At 29.5% G+C, this 20,258-nt stretch overlaps 1 long non-coding RNA gene across 2 annotated transcripts; it reads right to left on the bottom strand.

Moving 5' to 3' along the window:
• Positions 1–17,860: 17,860 nt before the first annotated feature.
• LOC145028498 (uncharacterized) lies at positions 17,861–19,999 on the bottom strand. 2 transcript variants are annotated; one of them, XR_013676033.1, is made up of 5 exons: positions 19,844–19,999; positions 19,432–19,473; positions 19,222–19,344; positions 19,004–19,134; positions 17,861–18,057 (listed from the first exon to the last, which is right to left on the bottom strand). It is a non-coding gene; the product is annotated as an uncharacterized LOC145028498 (long non-coding RNA). The 2 variants fall into 2 exon arrangements; XR_013676032.1 differs by lacking the exon at positions 19,844–19,999 and having other exon boundaries at positions 19,432–19,608.
• Positions 20,000–20,258: the final 259 nt, after the last annotated feature.

Genomic DNA, 20,258 nt, shown 5'->3' with positions numbered 1-20,258 from the left:
TTAAAACATGTATAAAATCGTTCATCTAGCATAGACAACAAGTATTCAAATAATATGCACACATAGCACATAATTTATATAAAATACTTCATATCTATGTGTAAGATGAAAGTAACTATATATACCATAAAAATCCCATAAATGCTTCCCAACTTCAAGCGCTAAGGTTTACTCTACTAAAGCTTCATATTCTCGGCTCTCTGGACCTAGAAGGGTCTAGATTCCTAACTTCAAACCCCAAGGTTTACTCTACTAAAACTTCATATTCTCGGCTCTCTGGACCTAGAAGGGTCTAGATCTATAACATAAACTTGCAAGGGGGGTTTGAGGCATTCAAAACCCCAAAGATGAAGTGATTCAATCCCTAACCCCAAAATGGAATCTACATAATAGGGAAGGAAAGGGGTTCATTTTTGTACCTCAGAATGAAGCTCCTTGCTTGAATAACTCAGAACAATAACCTTCTTTGGTCCCTCTTGCTGGAACTCTTCTCATTTCTTGCAAAATCACACTAAAAAGCTCAAGACAACTCTTCCTCTCACTCTACACACTCAAGCTCGTTAGGGTTCTCACTTATGGGAAAGGTAGTCGCAATTGAAGGCCATAAGTGCCTTTAAATATGACTCGGACCCAAAGATTTAGGGTTTCTGCCAACAGCGCGGACTCGTCGAGTCCATTCATTAATCTGAGTCATCAGTCGCGACCTTACTCGACGAGTTGAGGCGTCAACTCGTTGAGTCTCTCTTCTTAACTCAAAAGAAAAATGCTTAAATTATGATACCTAGAAATCTGGATGTTACATTTTGTTTGTTTGTTTTATAGATTTCTTCATCAACAAATGTTGCTACAATTAAACAAAAATAAATAATTTGCTAAAACATAATACAATAGGAAGTTTGTTCATATTTAGCCATTGAACTTTTTAGAGGGAAACGAACTTTCGATTTTGTTCACATGTAGTCACTAAACTTTTTTTTCGTTATCTATTTGCCACTAAACTATTGAAATTGTTCACATTTTACCCTTATGACCGGTAACAGCCAGTCATAAGGGTAAAATGTGAACAGTTTCAGTAGTTCAATGGCAAATAGATAACGAAAAAAAGTTTAGTGACTAAATGTGAACAAAATCGAAAGTTCGTTACCCTTTCAAGTCATTATCCCTTATAACAATAACTTGATATAACAACAATTATAATCATAGTTATCTTAAATTAAGTTGTTCCAAATGCCCAAGATTTTATAACAATAACTTAATATTACAATTTAATACTACTACTAACTCATAAAAAATATATACAATAATGATATGACTTTGGCGATGCTTATTTCGAAAAAGGCATGACATTGATATGAACGACAAGTACATCAAACCAAATGTTCAATACAAAAAGTTAAATATAGTAGGAACAAAAAATTTCAAATTTATAAAAATTCAATTCAATATTCTAAATCAAAAGCAACAAGTGCACTTAGGAAGGGGCGAAGAGCCATTAAAAAAAGTGGTTTAATAAAACAAAAAATTTCAAACTTGAAGCAAACCAAAATTAAAACAAAAGCTTTCATCAAGAGTTAAGACTCCCATCTATGCTTAGAACAAGAACAAATGCAACTTTCAAGAAATGACATTTGAGGTATTCTATTGAAAATTTTATCATTCTGCTTAATTAGTCTCATGGATTGGTCCAATTGCATTCTCTCGCCATATAAAACTCCAAGTCCAGATTGAACTAATTAAGTGGCGTCAAACTATCAACACGTCTCTTGGTCAGTGAAGTGAGTGTCATCTCTATTTTATTGTAGGTGTGTTTTAATGGAAAATGCTTTATATAAAACAACCAAACAAAGCCAACGGGAAGTTGGACAAAATACAAAGATACACTAAGAAAAAGGAAGAAAAGCAAAATACATAAAGTAACAAAGACAATCTATAGAGTAAGGCAACACCAAGGTTTATCAGTAGCAGAAACCAACAAAACCACAATCCACCTTTTTAAGATGTACCTTAGAACACCAAATTTTTGCTCAAGAAATAAAAATGAACTTTATGAAATTGGATCGAATCTTTACAACACCAAACTTTTGCACTTGAATAACAATCCACTTCAAGGAAAAATGCAACAGATAAATAACAATCCACATTACATGTTGGAATAACATTTGACACGCTCGTTGGAACATTGTAATTTACATTTTTACCGTTGAAATAATGTCAAGTATTTTCCAATCACCAACTACTTTTAAATCACACCTTGATATAATATGCACCACAGAAGCAATGTTGAAAGCGAGTAGATACAAAGAAAAGCATAAACTTATTTGTAAGAGTTGATTACATGTTATATGGCGACAACCCTAAGCATTGACATCTCAATTTCAATTAATTAAATCATATTCCATAAACACTTTCCACACAAGCTTCATCAGTTACAGAAAAAAAAAATACAAAAAACACATGTCAAAAACAAAGAAATTGTTAATCATGTAGACTAAGCAGAAAATAAACAAAACTAAAACCCTAGAGTCGTGGGAAACACATGAAACAAATGCAAGCAATAAGGCCCAAGTAAGAACGTCAGGGATTTTATAGAAGAGGATGAATCAAAATCATTTTTGAAAAAAATGGTATTAATTGTGGGGGCTGGGGATTATAAAATTTAAGTGCTATGAAGAATAAGACATTTGTTCCTTTTTGTTGCAAATGAGACGAGGAAGAACATACCTTTGTTGCACATGAGATGATTGTGATGAGATACAAATGAGAATGAGAGCAAGAAGAAGCAGATCTACAAGATGAAGATTTTGTTGCACCTTTTTGTTGGTATCATACAGCCTTAATGGCCTCATCACTACCTGATTTAAACATCAATACATATAATCATCAAAAAGTAATTTAAGCCTCAGCGTTACAGCCAGTTTGTATGAATCATCATATAATCTAAATTCTTATTAAAACACATAAACCACACAATGTTGTTTAAAAAAAATAGAAAATATTTTGCACCTTAATAATCAAAACACTAAAACAAACAAATTCCTACAAACTCATTTAATAGAAAACTTAAATCTCCACGCTGCATTAAATCAAAAGCATTACAAATGAGTAAAAAATGGAACCTATTAGAACTCAAAATATTGTGAGAACTCAATAACATAGACTTGAAGCATCAATTTTAATTACAGGTTGCCAGAAGAAGCTATTGAAAAAAATTGTCAATTTCAATTTTAACACTTTCAATGAGAGCACCATTAAATCAAAAGAAGCTATTGAAAGAAACTACTAACCTGAAGAAGATGAAGTCTTCGGGCCTACAAGAAGAAGAATCCGCCGATTAACCTGAAGTATGAAGCAATGATTATCTTAAAGTTGATACAAGCAACAACTGAACCGAGTAAAATGGGAAGGATGTGACGAGGGTGAAAGTGAAGAGCGTAATTGTGTAAAGAGGAATTCCTGATTTCAGATAATCGAGCTCCATAATTGATGGTACCATAGGATGTATGTGGCTAGAAGATGCTTTGAATGCCAAAGAATGTAGAGTGATTGATGAGTTGTAGGGGCGGAGTTTCAACATCTGATCTGGGGGGCGTAAAATATAATATGTAAAAAAAAATCGGTGAATAGGGGGGGGGAGCCAAAATTTTATATTTTTGGGCTTATTATGTATAAAATTAAAGTATGAGGACTATTTTTAACCAAAAAAATTAGGGATTCGTGGCTAGATTTCTTTTGACGGTAATAGTTGGACCTACCATTTTCGGATCAATGGAGAAAAACAATGGATGTTGATAATTTTCGAGATTTAGAGATATCTACCATTTTAGGATTTCAAAATTTGAATCCAAAATGTAATTTAGGAAGTAACATGAGATATGCGAGATTAGGGGAGAAAGAAGGCGGATGGGGGTATTAAGAGGCGAAAATGTCATTTTTGGAACGTCACGTGGAAACTTTGAGCGGAGAAATTCACTTAGGAGGGGCTCAGTAATTACCACGTGACAATTGGATACTTATTTATTAGGATAGAAGAGAAGATGAAATAAAACCAAATATGAAAACCAATAAAACAATTAAAATAACATATAAATAGATCCGGAAAGATCTTGGGCCGTGGAGGCGTGGAAGGGTCAAGAACTGGGCTTTACTGTGGGCCAAACTTAATCCATTCCTACACAAGTTATATATGGCCATGGATAAGGATTTTATTGTTAATCACTTTGTTTTTTTTTTGCAAATACCAAAAAAAAAAAAAAAAAAAAAAAATCCATTCATATTCTTATAAACTTTTATAAATATGTTTATATCCTTGTAAAACGTAAAATTACATGTGTATCTTTATAAAACATATAAACTCATGTATGCCTAAATACATAATTTAATCATATTTAATATATATATTTAAAAATTAAAATCAATATCTTTAAAAGTAGATTATATCTCAATAACTAACATATCCATTTGAAATCTCTCCCATAACCGATCTCCTTATTCACGACAAGATTCTTTGTCACTTCATATTCTGCATAATCGATTAGCAAACCTTGATAATTGCACATTATTAATCATTTGGTAGACAATATATTTCGTCTCCTATAATCGATTTAGAAGACATGTGATTATTCACTTCTAAACAATTTTGTTTTTTTCTCTGGTTCTTCAGTTACATGTAAAATCATAGAAAAACTAGTTTTAATGTGAGTGTCAATATTTTGGAAGGATTTAGAAGTAAATAGGTCGAGAATAGCGATGTGAAATAATAATAATATTGTAAAGTTACAAGTTAACAATTTTCATAATAACAAAAGATCAATATAAAGGCGGTGTTTTTTAATATGTTAAATATGATTAAATTAAATATTTTAGTGTGTGTATATATATATATATATATATATATATATATATATATATATATAATTTAAAATTTTACAAGGATATAGATGTAATTATGAAAGTTTACAAGGATATAAATGAAATTATCCCAAACAAAAATATACTCTATTTGATTGCTTACAAATTTGTTCAGTAAATCACTCAAATTTTGCCGATTATTAAATTTCTACAATTCAAATAAAAGATAATGACTTTGATAGCAACCTAATGTTATAAATGTATTGAAGATGACAATTTACCCATTCGGTTTTGTTATGCTTTTGTGGCCTCTAGGGTGCAATGTTGTGTTATAAAAGCATATCTTATGAGATGGTGATATACATGGTATTGATTTTGATTATATTTGTTTTCATGATAGGATTTTAAGGTTGAACTTCAGTGGTTTTCCTAACAATGACCAACCCTCCATAGAGCCCACAATACGTTGATGAGTGTCATTCTTAGTAAAATTGTCTAGGATATGGTATTGTCACTTCGACATAACTGTTAAATAGAAAACTGTTTTTGAGTTTCTACAAGCATCTCAAGCTCATGATGTTCTTCTGGTGATCCCAATAGATGGTTTAGGCTGGTATATGTCATCAGTGAAATATCGTACTATCCTTAAGTATAATTACATGATTCCATTATTTCAGTTGATGAGATATGTCAAATTTGTCGCAATGTATGTCTGAACATTTTTTTTGGGAGGGTATAGTACATTGTAGAGAGCTCTTGGGTTTCAAGTACTGGCCTGATATGATTAATATTATTTCTGATGTATTTAGATGTGCATGGTTTTCGTTAAGAAAGACACGCCTATGAAGTTGTTGATTGGCCGTTGGAAGGTATGTCAAGGTGTTCTTGGACATGTCGCATATGAAATACCACTACAACCATAAATTCATTATGTCGATCAAAAAACTTATAAGTATGTTGGTGATGATGAAGTTGCTATATGTGACAATGTTATTTTTGGATGTCGTAAAAATGATGGTAAAAATGAGTACAAAAGTTGATGAATATGATTTTACATGTTACCGAGAAGTACTTCCGTTTGTAATTTTGAAAAAAAAAATCATATAAAATTAGATGATCGAAGGATAAGTATACATACATGAAAACACCATTTCATTGAATAGCTTAATTTCGACAATATATTATTTTTAGTTAAGTCCTGAAAAAACTTTGATTTATTTATATCCTCCAGCAAGTGCTTTTCAATTATAACACTTTTAAAATAATCACATCAAAATATTATCTCTTATAATTTGTAATCCATTTTAATAGAGTTGTTTATTTAATATTACACACTTAACTTTTTATTGTATATTTAAACAATTATCATTATCATTATCATACATACTTATAAAGCTAATATTTTTTCTTGACTCTCATGCATTTAAAACCCTTATTTTTTTTTTCCTTTCACCACATTCATTTGAAACTCCCATGACTTTTCAATTTCCTTATAATAATAATTATAATTTGGTAATTAGGTTAAATAAATATCAAATCTAAAGTGTATTCATATATAAACTACATTTCAATATTAAAATAATATCTTTAATTCTACTTATAAAATTATGTTTTTTAACTTTTAACATATTATACTTAATTTATTAGTTTTAATATATTGTTGGATGTAAACAATTATCATCTTAAAGGTATAATTTTTGAATACTTTGTATAAAATACTTAAATTATTAATTAAATTATTACATTATAGGCTCAACTTAAATATAAGTTTTATTTAACTTAAACAACCCAAAGATTATTTTTTAAATAGTTAAAAGTGATAAATTATAGTGTCTTTCTAATAATGATTGTAAGTTGGTTAATAAGGTTAAATAAATATCAAACCCAAAGTGTAATCATAAATAGACTAAATTTCAATTTTAAAATAATATCTTTACTTCTATTTATAAAGTTATGTCTTTAAATTTTAACATATTACACTTAATTTATTAGATTTAAAATGTTGTTGCATTTAACCATTATCAGTTTAAAGGTATAATTTTTGAACAGTTTTGTAAAAAATACTTAAATTGTTAATTTATATATAACATTACAGTATCAACTTAAATATAAATTTCAGTTATACTAAAAAAACCAAATAATATTTTGTAAATAGTTAAAAGTGATAAATTATAGTGATAAATGCAAAAACTAAATTGTATCAGTTTAACTAAAATATTTCCTAAATATATTTATAATCGTTAAAAATTTTCAAATAAGTAGCTTAAAATAACTTATAATAACAATAGTTAAAAATAACTCTATATAAATGATTATATTGTTACCTTTAAAATCAAAAATTAATGTTTGATATTTTAAATAATTATAATGATAGAAATTAAAACATTAAGCAAATAAAATTTAAAAAATTAGATAAAAATAATAACTATAAATAATATTAAACCATATATAATATTTAATTTTATTGATGTGTAACTCGCGAGTAGAAGTTATTCAAATGATTGAGATTATGACGTTATAATAGATTTATATATTATCATATAATTCAAAATAATCAATATATTATATCAAATTAATATACGAATTATTATATCAAATTTAACAACAACGTTAGTGTTATATTTTAAAAATATATATATTTGTAAAGTCTTCAACTATATATGTGTTTCTGCGCATTACAATGTCAACTAAAATATAAATTTTAGTTCCATTTAAAAAACTAAAGAATATTCTGTAAATAATTAAAAGTGATAAATTGTAGTGATAAAAGCAAAAACTAAATTGTAATTTCAATTTAACTAAAATATTTCTTAAATATATTTTTATAATCGTTAAAAGTTTCAAAATAAGTAGCTTAAAATAATTTACTATAATAATTGTTAAAAACAACTTTGTATAAATGATTATATTGTTAGATTTAAAATAAAAAAACAATGTTTGATATTTTAAATAATTATAATGATAGAAATTAAAACATTAAACAAATAAATTTTAAAAAATTAATTAACAATAAAAACAACTATATATGATATCAAATAATATATTATATTTAATTTTATTCTTGTGTAACTCGCGGGTAGAAATCATTCAAACGATTGAGATTATGAAATTATAATAAATGTATATATTATTATATAATTCAAAATAATCAATATATTATATCAATTTAGTATATAGAAATTATTATATCAAATTTAACAACAACGTTATTGTTATATTTAAAAAAATCATATATTTGTAAAAACTCCAACTATATATGTGTTTCTGCGCAACGCGCGGGCATTCGCCTAGTATACTTATAAAGGAAACATTTTTCATCTAACCATATTCATTTGAAACTCTCATGCATTTTTTTTCTTTCACCACATTCATTTGAAACTCCCACAACTTTTCAATTTCTTTCAAATAATAATTATAATTTGGTTAATTAGGATAAATAAATATCAAACCTAAATTGTAATCATATACTCCATAAACTAAATTTCAATATTAAAATAATATATTTACTTCTAATTATAAAGTTATGATTTTTAACTTTTAACATATTATACTTAATTCATTAGTTTTAATATATTGTTAGATGTAACAATTATCATTTTAAAGATACAATTTTGTAACCGTTTGTATAAAATACTTCAATTATTAATATACATATAACATTACAGGGTCAACTAAAATATAGATTTTAGTTATAAACAACCTAGATAATATTTTGTAAATAGTTATAAGTGATAAATTATAGTGCATTTCTAATAATAATTATAAGTTGGTTAATAAGGTTAAATAAATACCAAACCGAAAGTGTAATCATAAATAAACTAAATTTCAATTTTAAAATAATATTGTAACTTTTACTTATAAAGCTATGTATTTAACTTTTAATATATTATACATAATTTATTAGATTTAATATGTTGTTATATATAAATCATTATCAGTTTAAAGCTATAAGTTTTGAACAGTTTAGACAAAATCCATAACTTGTTAACTTAAATATAACATTACAATATCAACTTAAATATAAATTTCAGTTCCACTTAAAATAACCAAATAATATTTTGTTAATAGTTAAAAGTGATAAATTATAGTGATAAATGCAAAAAACAAATTGTAATCTCAATTTAACTAAAATATTTCGTAAAGATAGTTTTATAATCATTAAGAGATTTTAATTAAGTAACTTAAAATAGCTTATAATAACAATAGTTAAAAATAACTCTATATAAATTATTATATTGTTTACCAAAGGGCCAATGGTCTAGCGGTATGGAGTGACCATCTCATATGAGAGGTCTGGAGTTCAAGTTTCGGTGGAGACATAGGTGGTTATTTAGGAGTAGATTAATTAGTTTGTCGTTTCAAAAAAAAAATTATTATATTGTTTACCTTTAAAATCAAACAATAATGTTTTATATTTTAAGTAATTATAATAATAGAAATTAAAACATTAAATAAAAAAATTAAAAAAAAAAATAATTAACAATAACAACAAGTATAAATAACATTAAACCATATATTATCTTTAATTTTATTCATGTGCAACTCGCGGGTAGAAGTTATTCAAACGATTGATATTATGAAGTTATAATAGATGTGTATGTTATAATATAATTCAAAATAATCAATATATTATATCAATTTAGTATACGAATTAGTATATCAAATTTAACAACAACGTTATTGTTATATTTAAAAAAACATATATTATAGGTGTTTCTGCGCATAACTATGTTAACTTAAATATAAACATTTTTGTTTCACTTAAAAAACCAAAGAAACTACAGTAAATAGTTAAAACTGATAAATTGTAGTGATAAATTCAAAAATTAAATTGTAATATCAATTTAACTAAAATATTTCTCAAAGATATTTTTATAATCGTTAAAAGTTTTCAAATAAGTAGCTTAAAATAAGTTAAATAATAATAGTTAAAAATAATTCAATATGATTTATTATGTTGTTACCTTTAAAATCAAAAAATAATGTTTGATGTTTTAAATAATTATAATGATGGAAATTAAAACATTAAGCGAATAAATTTTTAAAAATTAATTAACAATAACAACAACTATAAATAACATTAAATCACATATTATATTTAATTTTATTAATGTGTAACTCGAGGATAGAAGTCATTCAAATGATTGAGATTATGAAGTTATAATAAATATAATTCAAAATAATCAATATATTATATCAACTTAATATACAAATTATTATATCAAATTTAACAAAGTTATTATTATATTTAAAACCAAAAACATATATTTATAAATATTTCAAATATATATGTGCGCAACATACGAGTAGTCTCCTATTTGTATATAAACTAAACAATATAGTCATCTTCAAAAGAATGTAAATAAAGTTATTGTGATATAACAAGTATCATCATTGAGAGTTACTTTAATATAACAAGAATCATCATTGAGATTTTGTTGCAATAAATGTAAATTACTCCCCCATCATTCATCCCCATAAACATCAAAATCATCATGAGTCGATATTATTGAGATTTAGCTTTTTTTTTTTTTTTTTTTTTACCCTTCATGTATGATGATCTTTTTCTCTTTGGGGCCACCATAATGGGAAAATAAACAAATTTCGCCAAAAACATGGCCCCGTATTTCCCTTAATGTTCTATTTTATGTAAAATATTGTGTCTAAAAAATTATAGACATGTATTCGGTTTTAGTTTATGGCGAATGCACTTTTTCAGATTTATTGTATTTGGCTTTACTCAAGTAAAACAGTAGTTTTTGAAAAGTAAAGTAAAAAAAAAAAAAAAAACACTTCCAATAATATCTAACAAATATAATTATACTATGTTGACATGTGAATATGAGGTATTTACATTAAATTATATTCAGAGGTTAACTATGTTTTAACCGATGAACTCATTTGAAGATTATTATATCCTTATCCTTAGAGCAAAAATACAAAGACCAAAATTAACTATATTGAATTAGCTGTTGTATTGCATATGTGAAAATGTTATATTAATCACAGTTTTGGATTGAAAATATGACTTTTCTTTTGTGTTTTTATGTATGATAATCTAAAATCCAACGTCAAAGCTTATTTTTGCACCAAATTAGGTGATAATCTCTTCAAACTCAAAATTATTTCCTACGAAGGTGAAATTCCAATGTTTATAAAGACGAAGTTTATTTAATTATTAAATAAAATTTTAACTAAAGGTATAATGAGATGAGATCCCTAATCCCTCCCTACAAAAGGCTGAAGCTACAAATCTCTTTTCTAAGACCATGCGGTATGGGCCAACAACGAGAAGCAACCGGATGATGTGGCACATGAAAACGCCGTTGTGACGGGGGGAACACCGCCCCCCCTTCTCGTTTCTTCTCGTCATGGCACTTCTCGTGCTCGTCGCAACATATTGAAACGTGAATCAGAACCAATCAAAATCATCTTTCTTCATTCTTCTCTCTTTCTCTCTCTACCTTTTTCTACCTCTTAACAAGTTATGACATTGGAACACCACCCCCTCTTCTTGTTGCTTCTTGCCATAACACCACTTCATATTGTCCATACCATATGCTTCTAAGATATACGTGGAACCAACAGTATATTAGGAGTAGACTGTAGTATATTTGAGTTGCCGTTCAAAAAGGGAGTAATAATTTAGGAAAATCTCCGTTTCATTTTAATTTACGAAAAAATCTTAAACTGAAATTTGTTTATAAAAAAATCTCAATTATTGGTAAAAATAACTTTTATCATTTTTTCCGGTTTACCAGTTTCATTACTTACCCGGTTCCACTAAAATTCTATTATTTTATCATAATTTATTAATAAGTCTCAAACTAAAATTAGTTGATGTTTAGCCATTTTCTCCCTGTAACGTACATATTATCAGTATCATTGCTGACCTGGAAACATAATCATTAAATGAGTTGATGATATGAATATATTAAGTTATATAATGTCATGTTTACCATAAAAAATGATATCCTGATTTATTGTGTACTTTTGGAAATATAAAATGCATCTACCAAAAACTACAATAATTACATAAACTAGCAACAAATTTATCATTTTTAAGTTTATAAGAAATTTCAAATTGTCTATCGAATCTTATGTAACCTAATATATCTATCTCATCACCTCATTTCCCGCCATTTTCCCTAAATACACACATTTTATTGATTTCATTGCTGACCTGAATACATAATAATAAATGAGCCGATGAGATGATTATCAAATTTAACGTTAAATGTAACATTATATAACATACTATATCCATCTTATCAGCTAATTTAATAACTAGATGTCCATATCAACAATGAACCCAGTAAAATGTATGTTAAATGGAAAAAATGACCAAATCATTAATTAATTTTATTTTGGGACTTATTCATAAATTATGGTAAAATAATGAGACTTTAATGAAACCGAGTAAGTAATGAAATCGGTAAACCGCGAAAATGGGTCAGATTGTCATTTTTACCGGTAATTGAGACTTTTTCGTAAACAAATTTTAGTTTAGAACTTTTTCGTAAATTATGGTAAAATATTAGGATTTTTCTGAAAATTTTCAAATTTATTAATTGTTACATTTTATATTAAATTAAATTGATGGTAATTAATTATATATTAAACTTAGGGATATATACACATAAAAGTCACAATATTTTCATTGATTTGACAAAAAAATCGTAAACTTTTTTTTATTTTTTTATTTTATTTTTTACAGTAAAGTCCAAACTACCAGCAGTTTTTTGACACACTTATCATTATTTTTCGGTTAGCCGGTAATTAAGTCTTTACTATCAAAAAAATAAATATTATGATTTTTTTGTCAAATTGTGAAATATTGCTTTACTGACAAAAAAAATTAAGTTTAGGACTTTCTTGTCAAATCGTTGAAAATGTTAAGACTTTAGTGTATACATCTTTTTTTTTTTGTTATAAATTTAATGGTATGATAGCCTTTAAGGATAAGAGTTATTGAAAATACCCTAATCGAATGAATTGGGAGGCATTTCTTTAATATATATATATATATATATATATATATATATATATATATATATATATATATTAACTTTGCTTTCATCGGTTTCATCATATTAGCAAACATTGTGCACCTCATTTCAAACTCATTTATTTTCGCACAAATTAAAAAAATTTGGTTTAAAACTAAACAACTTGTAGGATAATAAACACCCGATAAAAAAGTAGTTGCTTTTTTTAAAACTATCTTTTATAGTTTGATACTTTTTATAATTTCTACCGACACAAAATTGCATATAATTATGATATCGAGCGTTACTAGAATTAAAAATATCTTTTAGCATGTCTTTGAAACCATCTTTTATAGTTTCAATACTAGTTAGTCCATCTTGCACAACCAAATTAATGATATGTGCAACAGATCGACTATGAAAAAAAAACATCATCGCAAATTGGTTTATATTTTAGTTTTAGTTTTCCAACCGCGACGGTGTTGTTTGAAATATTATCAAAAGATATAGAAAAAATCTTTCCTTCAAGTTTATAAGTTTTGATCACACAATCTAAAATTTAAATAAATTTCTACCGGTGTGCGGGTACTCAAACAATTCAAACGTAATCGTACGCTTCATCATTACCCAATTAGTTGGATTAATCCAATGAGTGGTAACACAAAGGTACGCATCCGGTGAACCGTGAGGAGCCGTCCGAACATCACAAGTTAAATTCACACCGGTTTCTAAAAATCCTAAAATCAATTCATTTTTTGCAGGTTTCCACATTTCAATACAATCACGTCTAATAGAAGTACGAAACATGACAATATCGTGGTTGGAGAGTATCTTGGATGAGTGAAGTCAATCCTTTGTTGTCGGAGTGGTCAAAAGACAAGCATTCTTGAATCACGAACTTCGCCATCCTATCCCGAACTTTAGCCATATCGTAACTCCACAATGTTGCATCATTCGCCATTGTTGTTTGATTATGTCACGGCCCAAATTTCACCGCGGGGCATCTTTTAGTCATATGAGTTTTCAATGTCGAATTCCCTTCTTCATTAAAAAAAGCACCACATTTCTTGCATCATGTTTTTTTTGTACCGTTTGACATTACACACAAATCGTAGTTGTAACACCCCAAAGTTTGGAAAGCCAAGAAAAGAAAGAAAACCTCAAGTTTAGGGGAGACCCGGCGAGTCCATGGAGGGACTCGGCGAGTCCGAGCGGGATCCGAGTTGTGGTGAAAGCGACCGACTCGGCGAGTCGGCCAAGGAGACTCGACGAGTTGGGTCTGAACGAGGAAAAACCCTAAATCCGGGAACTTGGAGCCTATTTAAGCGTCTCATTCTCCTTCCTAGGGTTCCTTTACTGCCTCTCTACCCCAGAACACCAAACCCTAGCCGCCATATTCGTTTTTGAGCTAGATCTTGCCTTGAAGAGTGCACTAAAGCTTGGAGGAGGAAGAAAGACCTTGGAGGTGCAAGAAGGGACTATAGATATGGGATTGTGGAGTCATTTCAGAACAATTGGAGGTAATAAGCTGTTGCTTGGACTCCCTTTGCATCTAGATCTATTATTATGTGTGAGTTTTGGTCATTGTTGGTTTGATATGTAACCAATTCGAGTTGGAGGTTCAGATCTGAGGTTGCTACCTCAGATCCATGTTGGTTTTGGTCTTGAATCCCCTAAAGTATCAGCCCTTGGTATGTTGAAGAAGCATGGTTGCCATAAACCCTAATTTAGTATGTTTTGAGCATAGATCTCTCAATCTACACGTAAAGTTTGCCACTTTACGTGGGGAATAGGCCCTAGAAGTATGGATCTATGAGTTGGAAGTTCTGTTTGGCTCGAAAAGCCACTGCATGGATTGAGGACTGGATAGACTCGGCGAGTCCTTCGAGTGGACTCGGCGAGTAGCTTGAAGATGAGGAGGAACTCGACGAGTAGGATGAGCAGCTCGTCGAGTCGGATGAAGTTAGGCATGGCCTCGGTGAGTTGGATGAACAACTCGACGAGTTGGTTGAAGATTGTCTAGGACTCGGCGAGTCTGTTCTTGGACTCGGCGAGTCAGATCGCGAAACCCTAAACCCTTCGAGTTGAGACTCGAATCAGTGAGTCGGGTGGTGACTCAGCGAGTTGGACAGAACAGGACTTGGAACTAGCTGGACTCGGCGAGTCATAGACTGACTCGGCGAGTCGAGTCGCGAATAAGAAAGACCCTGAGCGTAGGAACTCGGCGAGTCAGTAGGTAAACTCAGCGAGTAGGGTTGACATGGAAGGTTGACATTGACTAGGATTTTGACCTTGACCAGAGTTGACCTAGTGACCTTTGGAGGTCAGTTGGACTAAGTGTTTTATTGGCTTTTGAAGCTCGAAGAGTTAGTGGAGCAGCAGTTCGGAGTCAGAGGTCAAGTAGCAGTCAAGAGGATTAGCAGCATCAGTTCAGCAGTCTCAGGTGAGTTTCCTTCCAGTAGGGACAGGTCTAAGGCCACAATGCCGGCCCGTTCAGTTAGCAGTAGTTTCCGGACTTCGGTCCGATGCAGTAGTTAGTATGTTTGATGCCTTCGTGGCTCAGACATGATCTGTGTGCTATGTTTTATGTGTTATGTGTTATGTGTTCCGGGCTACGGCCCGATGTAGTATGCAGTATATGTGTTCATGCTAGTTGATATGTTATGCTATGCTATGTTCAGTCAGTTAGCCCGGACTTCGGTCCGATGCAGGGGACAAGGTCCCAGTCAATTTCCGGACTTCGGTCCGATGCAGGGGCAAGGCCCTAGTTAGTCCGGACTTCGGTCCGATGCATGGGACAAGGTCCCAGTCAGTTTCCGGACTTCGGTCCGATGTAGGGGGCAAGGCCCTAGTTAGTCCGGACTTCGGTCCGATGCAGGGGACAAGGTCCCAGTCAGTTTCCGGACTTCGGTCCGATGTAGGGGGCAAGGCCCCAGTTAGTCCGGACATTGGTCCGATGCAGTGGGCAAGGCCCAGTATGTGCTTTATATGTTGTTGTATGGTATGTGTTAGATTGGGGGAGCTCACTAAGCTTCGTGCTTACGGTTTTCAGTTTTGGTTTCAGGTACTCAGTTTTCAAAAGAGGAGCTCGGGGAGATTGCAGTGCACACACCATAGTCAGTTAGCCTGGGAATGTTTGACTCTGATAATGATATTATGTTTTGAATTAATACTCGAGAATTTATGTTATGTCTTATGATACAGTTTTTATAAATATGATTTTAGTAATGCTTTTAAAGAATTTTTTTTTTGGTCGTGATTTTTGGGTCGTTTCAGTAGTTGCACCAAATAGTCGGATTTCTATTTGTTTATTTGTTGCTAACAACAGTAAGATTGTTTGATGAATCTCCAACACCAATGGAAGTCGAATCCATTGTTTGAATTAAGAGCGGTTTTTGAACTAAGAGATGTTTGCGGTTTTTGAACTAAGAGAGTTTTTTTAAGGTTTGGTTAAGGTAAATTTGAGACCTAAACATGTAATACATACATATATATATATATATATATATATATATACACACACACACACACACATACACACACACTATAAGGAATGGTTAATATGGTAAAAAAGGAGCAAAAATCGAGTCTTGAGCAGCCTCAAACGGCTATATAGCCATTAGGAAAAGATAAAAAAACGTTAAGAATAAAAAAACCGGTTCACCAACGGTTAGTTCGCAATCCGGTTCAAAACCAGTTCAACACACCGGTTTAGGGATAAACGGGTTCCAAACCGGTCTCGTGAGTGAAAAATACGATCCGGTTTCACTCGACGGTTCGGTTCACTATGGATTCAGTTCAAATGTGAACCGGTTCACGGCTAAACCGGTTTCCGGTTCACCAACCGGTTCGGTCCCTAAACCGGTTTTTTTGACCAATTTTATCAAAAAAAATGTAAAAGACATACAAACCCTTAATACCCTTAATAAAATATATATTGAAAAAAAAAAGCTAGCGAGTAGAAGGATGTAAATTTTTAATATATATAAGTAGAAAGACCGAAATTGACCAAAAATGTTGTTTACTATTCCTTTCCTTCAAAACTTTAATATATATATATATATATATATATATATATATATATATATATATATATATATATATATATATATATATATATATATATATATAACGATTCTTTTGTTATATGTCAAATTTTAAAGTAAAGGTAAAACACATTAAATATATGTAATCTATAAAAAAACAAGTCTATATATCAGCAACACTGTATAGATACATATATCATCATCAGTTTAGTATTATTTCTTAACTCAAAACTTAATAATAATAATAATAATAATAATAATAATAATAATAATATAAAGCGCTTGGTGTTGCCCTCCCTCTTTGAGGTTGAGGGTTCAAGTCCCGTCGTGGACATATGTGGATTTAGAGTGTAGTTTAGAAGTAAGTTAGATTTGCCGTTTCAAAATATATATATATATATATATATATATATATATATATATATATATATATATATATATATATATATATATATATATATATATATATATATATATTGTGCTCTTGATGTGTGTTTCTCTCAGTTTGATTATTTGGGAGTTTCCATTATTCAATAGTATCAAACTATCAATAGTACACGTATAGGACAAATTTTAGATATGCGAAATTAATCCCTTCAAAGCTAATAAAATTTGGTGGTGTGTATGTTGTACAGTTATGGTTTGAAGATCTATGTGGTTTAAAAGACTAAAGAGTATCATTGTCATATCTCATGGAAATGACATTTAGTGGACTAAACAGTCAAAATTTGACTCTACTACTATGTTAAAACAATAAAATAAAAATGTAATTTTTAAAAGTTACTAATTTTTATGTAACTATAAAGGTGTTCCGCGTTGCAGGGATCGGAAGATGCGACTTTTTCGTGAAAGTATAGTACATTCGTCCATTTACAAATGCATCATAATCAAATATACTGTATTGCAAGATAAACCAGAAGTGCAACAGCGGCAACCACCATTTATAAAACAAATTAATAAAACTGATAGAGAGGGTATGAATAATGAATTCAATTGTTCCAACATTGTAATAACAAACTACATTTCTTAAGCAGATACCAACTTACATATCACTAAATTAATAAAACTATGTTATTATTTTTTTTCCTTTTTTTTTTTTTGGAAAAAAGAAGATTATAGACTCCTTCATTACCTTGGCAACAGATACAACAAAATGATCTAAATATGAACCACCGCTGCATAACATAACAAATATTTGTTAAATATTTAGAAGAATTAAATAAAAATGTAATATAAATGTGAGTATAAAACAATAAAATTTAAAACCTACATTTTAGCCTACACTAAATCTACATAAAATGCTTTGAAAATATCATTGAAAGAATTATTATTATATGAGAGTCACCTTACTACATATGAATCCATTTTGCTAGCTGTTTCCTATTTTTGAGAGGTAGCTAATATAGAAACCTAAACTTAACAATACAACAATATATTAGGATCTATATACAAAGCGGTAGAGTCATTATTTAAAAGATATGTCAAGTTCTGAAAAAAAACACACTATCACAAAACAAACTTATCTGATAATTAAGGACACAATTTAATTATATAATTTTTTTAGCTAAGCAACTTGATAAAGGACACTCAACTCATTAAATAAATAATATAGTTGTTCCTAGCTATTAAAAATCATTTTTGAAAACAAAAAAAGTTAGAACTATAAATACAATGTAATATACACTCCGTACACATATGCATTACGCACCTTTCAAGTTTGTACATCAACAGTAGTTTTAAAAATATCCATATAATTTTCGTTTCCATAGCATCAGGTTTAGAGGGATAAGGTTCTTTTTTTTTTTTTTACCTAAAACACATATAAGCCATTAGTTTTTAGGTGATAATTGCAAATCTTGCATACATAATCCTAGAATTTATTGTTATGATGAGCAACTTACCAAGAAAGTTGACCATGATGCAAAAAATAGCATTATAATTTCTAAAAAAAATAAACAGAAATATAAAAAAGTAAATCTCGATAAATATGAAAATTAAATAGTACGTTGCTATAAAGTAGTTATAAAAGATAAAATAATAAATGTTTTCTCATTTTTATTAATCTAAAATGTAAAATGAACTAAAGTAAAGTATGTTGCCACATAATGCAAGCAAACTTACACAACAGTGTTGAGGAAAGCATATGTAACAACTTCTCTAGTGGGTAATACCGAAATTGCCCCTCTCCTTGTCACATCAACTGCACCACAAGTATTTGCAAAACTCAAAACCTCTCTTAGCCTCTTCTCATCCTGCAATAGTGACAAATCTTTAGCAATTTTTGATAAACATTCAGCCACATAAAAATTCCCTACAGCCATTGTAACTAAAAAAAATACCTAAATGGTAAGGTTGAATTGTAGAATAGAATGTTTTAGTTGCTGCTGAGATGCTTCAAATCCTTTTCTTGGTGTGTAACTTATTCTATACGTGTTCAAGTCGATTATAAAGTAATTTTCAACCTGCAGTGATCATTTACTATAATACCCCTCCGCTTCAAGTTTCAATTTAGTAACTACAATAAGGAAATTGTGTAAATTTAAATTTACCATGAAAAATTATCAGGTGCACGTGACATATAATAAGGGTACCTGCATTCATAGTGAAATATTATTCATACATTCAAGAGAAATGGTTAACATGCCATTGACAAATTAAGTTGTATGCTATAAAAAATCTTTAAAAAATGATGAATTTTGAAAAAAAAAAAAAAAAAGAGACAATATGAATGTTCTTTTAAAAAAAAAAAAAAAAAATCAGAAATATGACTGGTAAAGGAGAAAATATAATAACAATTTTGCAGATAATATTTAGTGTTGCTCTTTTGAAATTTTTATAAAATTTATATTTCTTTTAAATACATAAATTTATCAAATCCGTAAAATGATACAACAATTTGTCATGCAAAAGCGAAAAACCGTAAAATGACACTCCCTTTTAAAATTATGAAAACTTCCTCACACGAATGTCTATGGATCAGTGTGTGTGTGCTCCCGAAGCAAATGTCTGAATCCGTATCTCAACCTCTTGAGAACATGAACATATTTGAGAACATGTCATAAAAACTTAAACATTTGGTAATATGTTTAACTTAAAATGGTGATTTGTGTTTGTTAATTGTCACCTCTTTCAGCCCATGCATGAGGGAACCTGCAGCCAGGTCTTTCATACATATCTTGTGGCAACTCATTGATGTTCCTCACTAATGGAACCCCTATACAACAAAAGAAATGAGCGGATAAAAGTTCGTTTTTGAAAGTAAAATTGATTATAAACATGATAGTGTTGGTTTTCTTGCAGGGGTAATAAAGACTTTTATTACCAAGATAGGAAACAATCTACAACAAAGGAAGCTGCAGAAAGGGATAGAAATTGA

This window comes from Lactuca saligna, chromosome 2, assembly GCF_052625555.1.
Source record: "Lactuca saligna cultivar CGN05327 chromosome 2, ASM5262555v1, whole genome shotgun sequence".
NCBI classification, from domain to species: Eukaryota; Viridiplantae; Streptophyta; class Magnoliopsida; order Asterales; family Asteraceae; genus Lactuca; species Lactuca saligna.
The sequence above is the reverse complement of the archived record's forward strand: the minus strand, read 5'-3'. Positions and strand labels throughout refer to the sequence as shown.